At 42.1% G+C, this 16162-nt stretch overlaps 1 protein-coding gene across 48 annotated transcripts in view; it reads left to right on the forward strand.

Annotated features, from left to right (window-relative positions):
* The window catches only part of ZBTB20 (zinc finger and BTB domain containing 20), a 660688-nt gene that overhangs the window by 495513 nt on the left and 149013 nt on the right, over positions 1 to 16162 (forward strand). For all 48 annotated transcript variants that reach the window (XM_065587156.1, XM_065587258.1, XM_065587254.1 and 45 more), the window contains one exon: positions 5285 to 5340. The gene's annotated coding sequence lies outside the window, so the exon portion shown is untranslated. The remainder of the gene's footprint in view (positions 1 to 5284; positions 5341 to 16162) is intronic.

Raw genomic sequence — 16162 nt, forward strand, 5'->3', positions numbered from 1 at the left:
GGAAACAGGCACAGAAAGGTGAAATGCCTTTATCCAAGCCACATATGATAAACATTTTCAAAAGCTCATTCAGTGACTTAGGAGCCTGCGTCCCATTTGCAGAAGTGGCTTATGCATTTAGAATCCTGTGGGCTTGTCTGCATGAAACAGCAATGTGCACTATGGGGTTGTGATTTCTAAAACACACTAATGTGTTACACATTGATTGGTCAGTATAGACCCTGCTGGTGCACACTAAAAGTTGCCTAGCATGCTTCTAAGTTAAAGCACACTTGGGAAACTTTATTGTGCACCAGCACCAACCAATCTACACCAACCAATTAATTTGCAACATGTTAGTGCACTTTAGAAATCACACCTGTATAGGGCACATTACCCTGCTGTGGAAACGAGCCCAAAGTCTTGTTGATTTTCAATTATAGGTAGGTTCCTAGATGCCCGAGTCATTTTTGAAAATGGGCCTTGGACACCTAAATCACTTAGGTGCTTTTGAAAATTTTACTCATAGGGACAGATTCTGCCATCCTTACTCCTATGGAGTAGTAATTCAGACCACAAGTAGTCCCATGATTTAAATAGGACTAGTCAAGAAACGATGTTAGAGGAAAGTACTACTCAGTGTGAGTAAAGGTGGCAGAATCTGGCCACTGGGAGTTAATGGCACAGCTAAGAATAGAACATGGTGTCCAGATTCCCAGACCAGTATCCTATTTACTGGACAACACTGCCTCGAAGTAGTGGCCATAGAGGCATTAGTGGCATGACCCACATCTTGCTGGTGAGTTAGGAATTGGATTTTATACCCCCTGACCACTACCATCACTGTGCGCCCTTATAGAAAATCCTCTTACATAAGCTTCAGTGAGGATGAGGGTGGTAAAAAGTGAAATTCTGCTAAGGTTAGTAGTAGTGGCTTTTCCTTGGGAACTGTTAAATAGTCCTAGGAACTGGAGAAGGAGAAGATCAGTTGGTCATCTTGTACGCCCCCACCACATATATTAATTTTGGGTTGAAAACACGTGACATTAGAAAGAGAAGGATAACAGTGGCATATGAGTCAGAGGATTATTCCACTTATAACATGGAGTACTGGAAAGTAAATGGTCAATTTTCATAGATTTTATTTTTTTACATGTTATATAATAGCGTGTCCTGGAGAAATCTGCTGTGTTAATGCAATGTAATTAGGTTGTATGTCTCTAGTGACAAAGTGTATCTCAAAGTGCTGTATAAAAAGTTACACCCTATCATTTTAATGGGTCAAATTCTGCTCTTAGTTGCAGTGAAGTCAATGAGGTTGCAAAGGGGTAAGAGAGTAGAGTTTGGCCCACATTGTATATGTTTTCAATATTTATCTAACATGGAGTGAATCACAGTTTCCTCAGATACATTCTGTTTTTTCAATACTTCACATGGAAAGTTTTATTTTTATATTTTGGACATGACTTAAAATCAAGCGCCTGGACCACTTGTGATCATTAAAGATTTTATGGCACTTTTGGCAGAATGTTAGCCCTGGTGACTTGCCAAATTCCAATTTAGGCTTTGTGTAATTACTCATCTAAAATTTCCATACAGTTTTCATTGGGTATAGTGCTCTTCCTCACTTCTTCCACTGAACATTTCTGTAGTGTTGCTATGCACTGTTAAACAGTTGTTGAGTGCCACCCCAGAACTGACTGCCTTTCAATAGTTAAAGTGATTTTTGTATACTCTCTCTGTGGCGTAATTCTGCAAAAGCCGATGAATATGTTCTGCAAATGGTGAGAGCCCTCACTTCCCAATTAAGTCAATGCTCAGTACTTAACTTTATAAACTAAGGGCCCAGTCCAATAATTTGGCATTTTTTGGCATTAAAGTTGTTACTGTAAATGATGCAAGTAGCGACACCTATATTTAAGATTGGCTGATACTTCCCATTATAACACCCTGTTTTCAGTTGCTTATAACTGCCAAACTTTAAGAATTTGGGCTGATATTTTTTCATACTGGGTCCGCCTCCAGCTGATTTTTTCCCCCCTCCAGAAAATTTCAGCAGAAATAGTTCAGCCATTTCTCAGAACAATATTAGGGAAAAAATACATTATTAAAAAATTACCATGTTAAAAGATTCTTACAATAGTTTCATTGAGAAACTCTAGCGCCTCTATGCTTGGATCAGAGACTTGAAACGTAGGTAGTCAGCCTGGTGTCAGGGATGTGCCTGTTGCCACTCCTGTGAAAATCTACCTAACTTTAACCAAGTTATGACACTTTCAGTTCGCATCTATTCAGTGGGGTCTTGTTAGAGTTTGTCAACCAAATGCTCCAAAGATTCTGTCTACACTGAGGATGCTCCATCCCAGGGCTGCAGGGGCTGGGCAGGACTTTAGGTTGAATTACTGCTCCCAGCTACTGCGGCTATTGCGGTACTGGACACAGAAATGGAAAGCAGGGAGACTGTATCTCCTGTGGACTCAATTCTCTCCATGTTGATGCCCAGTCAGCAAGGAGAAGGAGGAGGAATGGAGAGGGGGTGGCGGCTCCAAGCACAGACAGTGGAGACGGGAGGGGGGGAAGGAACAGGTCAGTGCACTGGGAGGGGGGGTCTCCCAAGCCCCCACTGCAAAACAGCATACCCACACCCCGTCGCCAGCAACTGAGATGGAGGGGATAGCTCAGTGTGGGGGGTACGATGTCCCTGATACTCCCCGCTGCAAAATAGCAACACTTCCCGCCCCACACTTTGCAAGCCAGATGCTGAGGAAGGGAGTAGGAAACTTTCCAGCTGTGCCACTGCTGCTTCCCCGACCTCAGCTCCTCCCTCCCCCCCAAAAAACCCTCTCTTCCAGACCTTCCCCCCTGCATATGCTGTCCACACAGGCAGGCTCTGTCAGGTAGGGCAAATGGACGGGGCTGTATGCCCTGGACCTGCGCTAAAGTGCCAGAGTTAGGAGGGGAGTGGAAAGACACAGTTTGGGGGGAGCAATGCCCCATATGCCCCCCAATCTCCACCTTCGAATGCGACGTCACAAATGTTGCTCTTATCTGGCAGCTATGTTGCTGTTACCGGGTGGACAATTCACAGTAGGGAAAGTGTTCCTTGCAAGTGGCGGTTGCTATTACAAGATGTTGTTGCAAATAAGTTTCTACTGTATCCATTTCCCAGCATTCCATTCTGCCTCTGGGAGGTTCCACTTGACCCTTTTACACTCCCCTACTATCATACCAATTTGTTTGATGAAAGGATTGCAGAGCTCCTACTGATGGACCTATAACTAGAGCTGTCAACATTTTTTCATCAAACAGTAATTGAAATAAAAAGTGGGTTTTTCTCTCAAAAATGAAAATTTTTACTCAAAAAATAAATTGGCTTTCAATTTTTAAAAAATTGGTTTTGAAAATAGGTTTCCTGAAAGCACAAATGTTCATGTCAAAAACAGTTTTAGAAAAATAAAATAAAACATTTTTGCAGGGAATTTCAATGAAAAAACAACAACCCTGAAATGGTTTTGGAATTTCCCATGAAAAAAAAATTGGTGTCTGTGAGTTATAGCTTGAATTGCAACCCTTTTTCAGTAACGAAACTCATGCTCCTGAGGTCACTTTGTTCGTGATGCCTATGCCAGCCAGCATGTAGCTGTTCCCGGGATGGCCAACCCAACTGAAGCTGTATGCATCTTGCTAGCTGGCCTACAGTTCCAGTGATCCTTCTCTACCCTGGAATTCTCTCTAGCTATTCCTTCCCACTTGCTAGCCTACCTGCTTTATTGTCCGTCCTCCCCCCACCCACCCACCCACCCCCACCACCACTCTTCTCCCTGGCCCACAATCTGCTGCCCCACCCCTCCTTACACGTAGGGTTGCCATGCATCCGGTTTTTGACCGGAATGCCTGGTGGAAAAAGGACCCTGGTGGCTCCGGTCAGCACTGCTGACCGGGCCATTAAAAGTCCAGTTAGTGGCGCAGCGGGGCTAAGGCAGGCTCCCTGCCTGCCCTGGCTCTGCACAGCTCCCTGGAAGCGGCCAGCATGTCCCCGCAGCCCTTAGGAGCAGGGGCAATCAGGGAAGCTTCCGCATGCTGCCCCTGCCCCCAGCATTAGCTATGCAGCTCCCATTGGCTGTCAACCACGGCTAATGGAAGCTGTGGGTGCAGGGCCTGCGGGCGCAAGCATCGCGCAGAGCCGCCTGGCCCCTTCGCCTAGGGGCTGGACATGCCGGGCACTTCCAGGAGCAGTGTGGAGCCAGGGTAGGCAGGAAGCCTGCTTAGCCCCACTGCACCGCCAACCGGGAGCTGCCTGAGGTAAGCGCTGCCCGGATGGAGCCTGCACCCTGAACTCACTGCCCTAGGCCAGAACCCCCTCCCGCACCCTAACTCCGTCCCAGACCCTGCACCTCCACTTCCATGAAATGATACTTCAAAACATCAATCTTTTGTATAAACCTTTGCTTTCAGTCTCAAATAGGAACAGATCATCCATTTGGAACAACTCATCAAAGTAGCAGGGTTTGACTCATCTTGTTCTTTAATTCATTCTATGTTAATATGTCCTGGACAATAGGTTTACGGTATAGCTCAGATAATCCATAACATAGATAGGTAAATCCAGAGACTCTGTGTTATGCTAAGTACTTAGACTACCAGAAGGCAATAGTTCCCCCAAACATTCTCTCTCAAAGCAGAGATCTCTTTTCTCCTAAGGCTGTAGGTAACACATCAATTTTAGGCCAAAACCAGAAGGGACTGACATGCCACTATTTATCCACAAAACAAGCCGCTGTAGTGTAAGCTTCCTCACCACTCTGCCCCCATAATGTGCCTCACCTCTGACCTGCAGGAACTGTATCTAGGGCCAAGAAGAGGAGTTCGCTCTCTGTGGCCAATTTAATCCTTAACCTCTCTGCTGAGACTACTGACAAGGAGGCCAATTAGTGCCAATTATGGTGGTGGACTTTGTGAAGAGAACACCTGTCCACAGGGACCACCATCTTATTTCACATAAGCAACTGAATAGCCACCAGATGGTAACATCACTGAATCTCTGCTGACTTGGAATGGATTCAGACTAGCATCCTAGGGATGAAAGGTTCCCTAGCCCTATTACCAATCCCCCGAGCTATCCAGTCTCCTGGTTCTGATAATTTCTGAGCTTGCAAGGTTTCTGTGATCCATGAAGTGAAAAATTTGTTTTTTCTGCTGGAATTGCAAGAATCCCTGCGGCTCTGGGGTCTCCTTTTTATTTTGGTGTCATTTAGATTATTTCCTGCTTTATTTCTTCATGCTGTTTTTCTTGTTTTCCCCTCAGATCCTTGACGATCAGTTTGTGCTCTTCTCCTGAAGGAGACCTTTTCTGTGTCTCATGTAAGTACTCAGCATTTTGTACCTTTCAGTGACAAGAGTCATGTGTTTTATTCAGGGCCCATTCAAGCAAATCTGAAGCCCCTGTGAAGTATTTGCTAGGTCTCTCTGGCTGCAAGGCTTGTTATTCAATGTGTATCCTTGTTCTACCCAGTTGTCCCAAACTTCTGTACAGCATCAGTTTGTGATACTCAGAATGGTTCATTTTCACTGTGTGATGGGGAGAATAGGGAGCATGTGCAGAAGTGGTGTGTGTATTTCTAGATTGAATTAGGGAGGCAATGGATGGAGGATTCCTGTTAGATATGAGGAAAGCCTGCCATGATTTCCTAATGGATATTATCCCATCCCAGAGCTCTCATTCAGCACAAAGCAGCTTGTATTCCACATCATCCAGGACTGGAAAAGGTACAGAAAATATTTCATTAGCATTTCAACCTGTGCTTGCTGGGATACAACTTCATGACCTGGAACGCCTGCAACTGCAAAGTTGGCAGCAGTATGTGAACCCTCACTGCTTATATTGACCATCAGCATAGTTTTCACTAAGTCTTAGTGTACGTAATATAGTTTCTTTAGCATGCCCCAACAATAGAGGCGACGCGTGGTGGCACACATGGGGTCACATGCCCCTCCAGATTTCTGCCAGGGTTCATATGCCCTGCCGCATACCACCAGAACCTTTAAATCAGAGGTTTTCAAACTTTGGGGCACACCCCCTAGAGGGTGTGGAGGAACGTTCGGGGTGGGAGGGGAGGGAAGGGAAGGGGAGGGGGAGTGATGATGCCAGACAGCTTGGGCTTCAGCCCGGCAGGACTGGGGAGGGAACGCCATCTCTACCCTGACTCACCTTTTTTTTTCTGGGTTTGGGGGGTGCAAACAAAAACTGTAACTCAAAGTGGGGGGCTCTGCTCAAAAAATTTGAAAAACTGCTGCTTTAAATTGTGGGCCCCCCCACTATCAACAGTTACGGGTCATTTCTGCCCAACAATGCTAGAGTTTAAAAAAAATCTATCAGTGGTTTCCTTTGCAAACCTATGTTATGCATGGCTTTTCACTTGGGCTTGGTCGTTGGTATGTAAGTTGTCAGCTCAGTGATTTTTTTTTTCGTTGAAAAAAATATTGCTTTAATTTAGGGAGTTGTTGTTTGAGATCTGGGGCAGCAAAAATGTAAAATTCTCTCATGGATTGAGGTTTGCTTTTTACAAATGTTGCCAAGTTCTAAGATATGGTGTTTTTTTAATTAAACAAGTTTACATTTTCCTAATATTTCATAATACATTGGCATTGTGAAATCTAGTGATTCTGTAAAACAGTAAGACTTCTTAATATAATATATAAGGAACTTTAGCACTGCCAAGCAGTCATAATCGTAACAGGTAATTAGAGAAAGGCCAGAACTAAGGACAAAATTTTCAAAAGTGTCTGCTAACTTTTTGCGCCTCAGTTTGAGTGCCAGACTTGAGACCCCTTGAACCTGATTTGCAGAGGCATTGAGAATCTGCAGCTCCCATTGACTTCAACTGAAGTTGACACCTCTGAAAATGGGGCTTTAGATATCTTAAATGGGAATGCAAAATTACTGGGTGTTGAACATTTAGGCCTAAAACTCCAGATCCAAACTTTGGGGGTTTTAAGATGTGTTCTACTTTTGCAGCCTAAACCCATGTTCAATACTTGTTCAATGGAAAAACAATTGAATGTTAAAGAACTGTTTGGAAGAAAAACAATGTAACAAGCAGCTCTTTTTTAATTTTCTGGAAGCATTTACATCTGCAAGTTTATACACAAGTTATTTTTGTTTGTTTGTTTCTGGGAATATTTTTCAAAGTAGAACTAAAAAGGGAGTGGAAATTCTTAATTTCTTCAGGTGTGTGCTGAAACGTTCTAGCACCCTACAGAGTGTTGTTTGGTTGGTATCAAACATTACAACATGTGACTTTGAGATTTAAAGTTGACTCACAACATTTGCCATGTTGCTGAGGGAAAAATGGAACATTTTTTCCCATAGGAAAAATTATAGCCAGAGATATGATATGATTATTGCACAAAGTGGTATGACAGTGCCAACTCGTATGCAGATGAATTTGCCTGTGCTTATGTGGTCCCCATATTTCTTTCCTTTCCTCTTTCTCTTTCATTATAAGGTGTCCCGTACTCATAAATTACAATGTCCTGCTCCACTTTCACTCTGGTGTATTTGCTACATATAGGTAGGAGTCTATGCATATGCGTAGAGCTCCTATTTATGTTAGTAGCAGTGCCAGGCTTGTACATCAAGGGGCGCAGAGGCCTTCAAAAATGAAGTATGGCTTACGTGTAATGTGACATTTATTTGACTGAGTAAAGAAATTGATTAAAGTCCACCAGCCCATTGCCATCATGTATTTGTCCAACAGGGGTGGTTCATAATGGCCCCTAACAAATTCTGTTATTGTCACTGCAGAACTTCAGAGTATCGATAGAAAGTATGAATGATGCTCAAAGGCTTCAAATGTGTACATTTATGTTAATCCTTTCTCCATCAGAAGCCATTCATGGAAACACAGGGGACCACATGGCATCAGCATTTATTGTAGTTGACCATTTCATCATTGTTATAGTTCTGTTTTATAAACTAGCTCTGTGCTTCAAATCCCACTCTGTCAATGATTTACCATGTGATGGTGAGCAACTCATTTCCCCTCTCTAAGCCTCAGTTTCCTAATCTGCAACACTAGAGAGTCGCACACTTTGTTGTGTCTGTAGGCGGAGTTTGTTGCACACACTGAGGTTCCTTTCATTCCCTCCTCCCCCAACACCCTCTCATCTCTCTCTATTTCAGGAACATATATAAATATGTAAGCTTGTATACGTTTTAATTTCTTTCTTTCTTTCTTTCTTTCTTTCTTTCTTTCTTTCTTTCTTTCTTTCTTTCTTTCTTTCTTTAAGCTAAATTATTCAGGGTGTAGACATTTCAATTCTGTTGGGAGAATGGGCAGAGCTGAGATGGGGGTGTTGTTATGCTGGAAGGTGTTAATGACCCTTACATCTTTTTGAATGTCCTGCTCTGAAAATGCCATTTATTCCACAGCTTCATGAAGTCCTCTCTAGTAGAGTAATGATGACCTAAAGGAAGCTGAGTGGCAGCCTGTTGACCTCATCATAGATATGAAAATCATCAGTCAGATGGTCAATGATATGTGTGTCAAAGCACAATTGGCAGTGTTCCAGACTGCTAGTTGCCAGTGTCTGAGCATGACTATTCATTATATCAGACAGATGATATTAAAATAGTCTCTGATATCTATATGTGTGTTCCATGCTGCTGGAACTTGCTCATCAATTAATTATCCTATAGTCAGCATGCTGTAGCATAGAGTTTTGTACAAATGTCAACTAGCTAACCCTTTCAACACTCCTGTGAAGTTTGTTAGTATCATTATCCCCATTTTACAGGCGAGGAAACTGAGACATAGCATAAGTGACTTGCTCAGTGCAACACAGGAAGTCAGTGATAGAGACAGCGCTAAAAATCAGGAGTTACTGGTTCCTAGTCCACTAGACCACATTGTCTCTCACAAGAGTCACACAATCTTTCTTGACATGAGAACAGAAGTCCTTACTGTTGCATGTCTGGAGTTAATGATTATTCAAGATTGTCAAAAAACAGGGTCAATATGAATTATTTAATCAAAGATTATCAATCAGAAATTAATTTGGCACTATACAGAATACAGAAAGAATAGATACATTACCACCCTTGATGTAAGGTGAAGAGCTGACTCTGTGTCTCTTCCTCACTGCAACTGGTGGGATGCTCAGTTTCATTCCCCAACTAAATTCCACAACTATTCTGTCTATATAGGGTTTTTAGACAAAGAGACCCTTCTTTGCCAGAAATCCCTTGCCAGAACCATATGTTCTGATGTCATTTCTTATGTTCTGATAGGATTTCCTTTAATATCTGTGAATTCTTAGTTTAAGAACATAAGAATGGCCATACTGGGTCAGACCAAAGTGGCCAATGCCAGGTGTCCCAGAGGGAATGAGTAGGTAATCATCGAGTGATCCATTCCCTGTTGCTCATTCCCAGCTTCTGGCAAACCGAGGCTAGGGACACCATCCCTGCCCATCCTGACTAATAGCCATTGCTGGACCTATCCTCCATAAATTTATCTAGTTCTTTTTTGAACCCTGTTTATAGTCTTGGCCTTCACAACATCCTCTGGCACAGACTTCCACAAGTTGACTGTGCGTTGTATGAAAAAATACTTCCTTTTGTTTGTTTTAAACCTGCTGCTTATTAATTTCATTTTGTGCCTGATTTATGTGTGAAGACATAATTATTTATGGCTGAGAGGACTGATGTTCTTCACGATAATATCTTTCAGTGGATCTTTTTTTCCCCATAAGCATTCTTCCCTATTGATTTCCCAATAGGAAACATCTGCTGTAACAATCATCAGAATATCTGGAGTTCTATGAACATGGAGGTGCCAAGGATTATTAGATATAGTTTAATTCATAGAATTCCTGAATAGGGTGATTTACAGGTTAAGAATCAGTGTATTTAATGACAAACTAACTTTCAGCAAATTCAGGAAATATGAGGCAGACCGAATGCGCCAGTAACAGCCAACAAAAGCTGTTGCAATGGTCACAACATAAAAAACTGCTATAAAGCATCTTTCTGTTTATCAGAGTTGTTGAGCATTTAGATACACTAGCACTTTTCCCAGTATCTGACAGGAGGATATGACCATCTAGGCCAACTAAGAGCATTTGCATGACAAAAGGGCTATAGTATAATAAATCTTACAGTATCTAGTAATTTTCTTCCTGAAGTATCCCAGGTTGCTTAATAAACTGATATACAAACTATCCCCGAGAATCACTCCGTCCACCTCTGAAATTCAGCTCTTTGGAGGGGAAATGGAGCATCTGCTTAAGGTGGATGGTAATACTACACAACATTTTGGGATAGAAAATGAAGAGTACCTTTCCCAATTACTGAATATCTTCTGAAGAGAAAGAATGCTCTGAAAAGGGAGCACATGGGCAGTCTCTCTTAACGTGGCATTTGCAAAGAGAAGAAATGGTGAGACAAGCAACAAATTAGAAACAGTAGAGGTTTTATACTGGTATGTGTACAGAAGTCACATCATATGACTAAGAAGGCACTCCAGAAATGAAGGGCCTTAAATACAAGGGTCATGACCTTAAATTGAATTCTCCACCATAAGATGTAACCACTGAAGGCACTTAAGCAATAGGATTACATGAGAAAACTGAGTGTTGTGAAAAAAATAAGATGAACCTCATGATTTTCTACCTATTGCAACTTAGTAAGACTAGATTCTGATAATCTAGCCAGGAAGTCCTTGCAGAAATCCACTCAAAAGAGGGAACCAATGTATGCTCTAGGGTTTTGGCTATATCATTCGTTCAAGTGTGAATTTTCAAATTGTTTAATGATTGATAATGGCAAATGCTAACTAGAAGTTAATGTAAGGATGAAAAGTAGAGACAGACTCTTCAGTGTATGTAGTTTTATAGACTGTGCTGACTATCACTGTTCCTCTGAAACCCCGGGTTGTGGAGCCCAAAACAGGATCTGATCAACTTGAACGAGACTGAACCTAAGGAGTGGCCTGGACAGCAACTTAGGATAAGGAGCCCTCTGATGGTGCTTCCTTGAGATGTTGTTGTATGTTATCTCTCATCCAAATAATGTAATTGAATTTATTGAAGGTATTTGGATTATAGGGTGCACAGAAACATAATAGGCTACAGCTGCAAAATCTGGATCTGAATCTGGAAAATTCAGGGTGGGTAAAGATTTTAGATTTAGGAAGGAACCAAGGAAGGAAGCAAAGAAAGAGATAGAGGAAGGGAGAAGAGAGAGGAAAAAAATCAGATTTTCTAGTCCTCCTTTATTCCACACTGGTGCATTCTTTTCTAGACTCAGATGGAAGAAGGCCACTTGCTGAATCACTGGCAGTGCTGCTTGCAGCAACCTAGAGATCTGCCATCCAAATATTAAGCCTCGTTTGTTAGAGCTGATGGGATCATAACGCCAGGTGGTTTGACTGCAGGCCGTGTTGTAGTTTTCAGGGTAGTGTCTTCGCTGCAGTGGGAAATTATCTTGGATCTGGCATGCCTGTTGTTGTTCTCTACCTATACTGTCAACCATCGCCCAAGTAGATTCCACACTACCACCCTGAGTACATTGGTAGTGCTGCTGTTACATTTTTACAGACCGAAAAACCCTGTTGAGTGCAGTCAGTGCTGACTAATTCCATATTGTACACCTATCTCTGTATAATTTATACTGTAGACATGAAGCAAAACTGAGGCAGTAAAGATGAGTAACACTGAGTTCTGGTTACCATGAAAATCCCAATTTGCAGATATAACTGCCTTTACCAGAGCTCCAGATCTCACATCTGGGTGTTCAAACTGGCACTTGTACACATACCCACTCAAAGCCCTAAGTGCCAAACAGAGCCTCCACATTTATTCTGGGTGTCCTACATAAGGTACCATGTTTAAAAATTAGTTCTTAAAAGTGTTTCAGCAATTTCCTTTTCCTCTCCACCCCTCTTGCTTTAAAAAAAAAATCCATCTGCCTTCCGGCTGCTTATATACAATCAAACAGATGCACACATCTGTATGGGTGTCACTGATGATCCATTTGCAAACCACATTTGGTGACAGTTGCTTTATTTAGAGGCTGGGAATAGGAATCTTAGAGATGAAAGATCCACAGCATAAGAAGAAACAATGTTTTCTTCTCCCCAGTTTCCTGTTAACTTCCACTTTCTTCTCTTTCTCTTTTTTTCTCTCTCATGTGTGCATTTAGTTCATACTCAGGGAATATTTCAAATTATTAGAGTGCCCACCAAGCAACACCGGATTTTCTAAGGACAACCCAATGGCAATTTTTTCTGGTGGTACCCAGAGGATGCATGCATGTCTGGTTTTCATCCATCTCAACAAGCTGATTCCTGTCTCTTTTATGGCATCAACAATGTCAACCCTGTGGTTCCTATTTTTCAATTTTTGACTTGTTAAGCAGATGATACCTTGATTCTTTAAGCACAACCTCCCATGCTAGAGTAAGCCAAACCCACAAAATAGAAGCCAGATACAGATTTCAAACACCATACAGTTCCGGGTTGTTCATGTCCATAGTTCTGTTTCAGTCACTTGTAAAGTTGAAGGCCATTTGTAAAATTTGAATATGGATCTGGGTTCAAATTCCAACTGCACCTCTTTAGACACCTCACCTGTCTACACACAAAACAAGATGATTAATGTAACTACAAAGCAAACTACTGTAAGAGTGAGATCAGCTTTCAGGTATCTGGTATAATGTAGGGACTGCAGCTGCACTATAAGATTTCTTCTTTTGTTTTTGTATAAGGATCCATCACAACATCTAGCTTTTATGGAACCTGTGTGTCCCTAACAGTAGGATATCTGGTACTTTTCACACACTGCAGCATTTACAAGCGGGCACATTTAACAGTCCTGGTTTCAGGTCTTACTGACATTGCTCCAGTGCAAATCAGGAATAATTCTACTGAAGCTCCTGAAGTTATTCCAACATAAAACAGGCGTAAGTGAGATCAGAATCCGTTTCAGTATCCAGTCTTGCAAAATTCCATTTGTTTGCTCACCTAGAGAAGGTTAATTTTGTTTCGATAGGCAAGTGAAATATCATTTGTTATTTTTCATTGTCTTCATGGCAAAGGGCAGGTGAGCAGATTTTGAGCTTTAGCTGGTGAATGTTCATGATGATTTTGCAAAAGTGTGCCTAGTGTCTTACGATAGAATCAGAGACATCTACCTGTACATGAGAGTGCTTGGGCACTTGCATTTGCAAACCCTTAATGTATGTATCAGTAATGAAAATCTTAATTAAGAAAGCTGCATCATTGTCCATGAACACTCTTTCTTTCTCCCCGTGTGAAGTCCTTTGTGTATTGCAGCATCTACCTGGCCGAGACAGACAGAGCCCTCAAAGAGCTTGTCTGGCAGATCTTCTCTTGATTATTAACAGCTAGCGAATGACAAAGTCTCAGTCTCCTTTTGTCTTGTTACTGAGGCTCAGAACTGCGGAGCACATAATGTACGATAGGGTTGGATGGTTGGTTTGTTTGTTTTCTCAGTGTTTTTTTAACTTGATTTTATTATGTTGTTGGGGCTAAAAATCTGACACTGTCGATCAGAACTAATTTAAGTGGCTCATAGTTGCCAAAATGTGAAAAGACGCCCTTTCACACACACAAATGTACCTTTGCATTTAGAAACAATGCACTGGCTTAGACCACGTGATATGCGCACACACAAAAATTATGCTGATGTAATGTGGAGATTGAGATTTTAATCTCACTAAACTCAGGAAATTCAGAGTTAAGGTTCCCACAGCAACCTTACCTCTGCCCCTGTAAACTGTGTTCATTTCCATGAGGTCTTTCACTACATGATCACATGCTCTGTGCTGGACAATGTGACATATTACTTTTAGAAAAGACGGTAAGGTGGGAAGGAACTGTTGTTTTTTCTATAATCATATTGTGGAGATTATTTATTTGCTAAGCACCAATAATGTGTTTAGCGCTGTTCAGAACACACATACAAAACTTCATAATCTAATGGATATATAAAACCAAAACACTGATGTACATACAGAGACAGATTGTGCCAACCCTGTGTGACAGCACAAATGGGAGAGAGGGCATCAAGAGTCTCTCTCACTCTCACTCTTACACACATATATATTTGCCCCTATGCAACAGCCAAGCACAACTGCACACCTTGTGCCCAGATGGGCCAGATTCTCCTCTCACATACACCTTTTGTAATTCCATTGACATCAGCGATTTCTCATGATTTTCACATAAACAAAAGAAAAATCAGGCTCAGGAAGGACAAGGACTGTAAGGGTCTAGCATCACCAACATCACTACTCTCCTTGAGGTGGGTAGGGAGCAGCTGTATACACAGATTAGTAGAGCTCAACCCCACACCTAGGGCTTGTCTATACTTACAGCTAGATCAGCACTACTGCAATCGATGCAGCGGTGTCAATTTAGCAGGTCTGGTGAAAACCCGCTAAGTCAGTGGCAAAACGCTCTCCCATCGACTCCTGTACTCCAGCTTCCCGAGAAGAGTAAAGTTAGTCAGTGGAAGAGTGTCTCCTGTTGACACAGCATGGTGTAGACACCGCGGTAAGTGGATCTAGCTTCATCGACTTCAGTTACATTATTCATGTAACTGAAGTAGCGTAACTTAGATCGATGTACTGCGGTAGTGTAGATAAGGCCAGAGAGCAGCACATGTTGCATTCTTGCACAAGTGTTGCAGCTGCCATTCACCCTTGGAAGGAGGAATTCCAGCTGAGGCCCTCAAATTGTTCAGTGCCGGAAAAGCCACAATTTGTCCCACATTGTGTATCATACATGTGCCCTTATATTGTAGGAGTGAGAAAACAGGATCAGGAATCAAACCCAAGTCATCTATCAAATCCAATCTAATCTGTTTTAGGTATTACTAATATACCATCACTGTGGTACCACACCATAACCACAGGTTAGTCCACGAGGTAAGAAATCAAAATCTAAAACATTTCACATTAAATTAATTATTAAGGGGCTGATTCTCACCCTCCTGGCACTTTGCTTTGTCATTTATGACTGTATAAAGTGAATGCAAAATGCCGCCAGTCTGATCTGGTACTGTTTTACACCCACCATGCAAAGATGTAAATGACAATGGAAAATGAGTCTCAAAATCTTCAAGAGACGCCATTACCATCACAGAATAGCATGAAGCCTAGAATACCTGATATTTTCTGATCATCTCCAGCCAAAGAATAAGCCTGCTCAGTTTTCAGACAACATCAGGGTTATTCAGATCACTAGGCCGTTTCTTTTCATGCCCTGAGCCACTGGCCTTTTAGTTGCAACTTCTTATGTCAATAATTTATGCATCCCAGCATGCACTCAAAGAATGTACTTATCATTATTTGATTTTTATATGCTAGTTTTAAAATGTTATAAACTCTTTCAGAGATGACACACTGAAAATTTATAGAGGGGTTTTGTTTCAGGAGAAAGGGTGGTGCTGTTGATTGCTCACGTAAGTAACAGTTCCAAGGTCTTTAGAGGCTATATAAGGTTTCTGTATAATAATTCAAATTCCTGGGGGAATTTTGTGCCAAAAAATTAAAAATTCTGCGCACAATATTTTAAAATTGTGCAAAATTCTGCATATTTTATTTGTCAAAATAACATCATATAATCACTCCGGTTTCAATTATTTTGGTAGTTTATTTCAAAATACTGGTGAGCAAGTATGTCTGTAACAATACAGGCAACAAAAAAGATTCAGGAAATGTTGCTGGGTTTTTTTACAAATAGGTTCCTTCTTAGGCATATGAATACAGAATCCCCACTCAGCCACTCCCTGTACCCCTGTCCCATGTGGCCTTGAACCCCCACTCCCTTTCAGCTCCTGGCTCAATGTTGTCACCCCCTAGCTCCTGTGCCGTCATCCCAGTCTGTCTACTCCACTACCCATTCTGAACCCCAGTCTGTGTGACCCCCTGCCAGCAGCCCCGTGTGCCCCATTCTTTCTGTCCCCCCATATCGCATGCCTCCTCACCTGGCCCCGTGGGCAGGACACTGAGAGGAAGACAGCTTCTTCCCCCTGCCTCCCCGCGTCTGCCTGCTTTGGCCTGTGAGACAGCTGCCTTCTCTTCTGGCGCCACATCAGCCTCTGGTGAGTGAAAGGTGTAATTGCAGCTTGCCTTCACCTCCCAGTCAGAATAAATTAT

Source organism: Chrysemys picta, chromosome 1 (assembly GCF_011386835.1).
Source record: "Chrysemys picta bellii isolate R12L10 chromosome 1, ASM1138683v2, whole genome shotgun sequence".
In the NCBI taxonomy this organism is placed as follows: domain Eukaryota; kingdom Metazoa; phylum Chordata; order Testudines; family Emydidae; genus Chrysemys; species Chrysemys picta.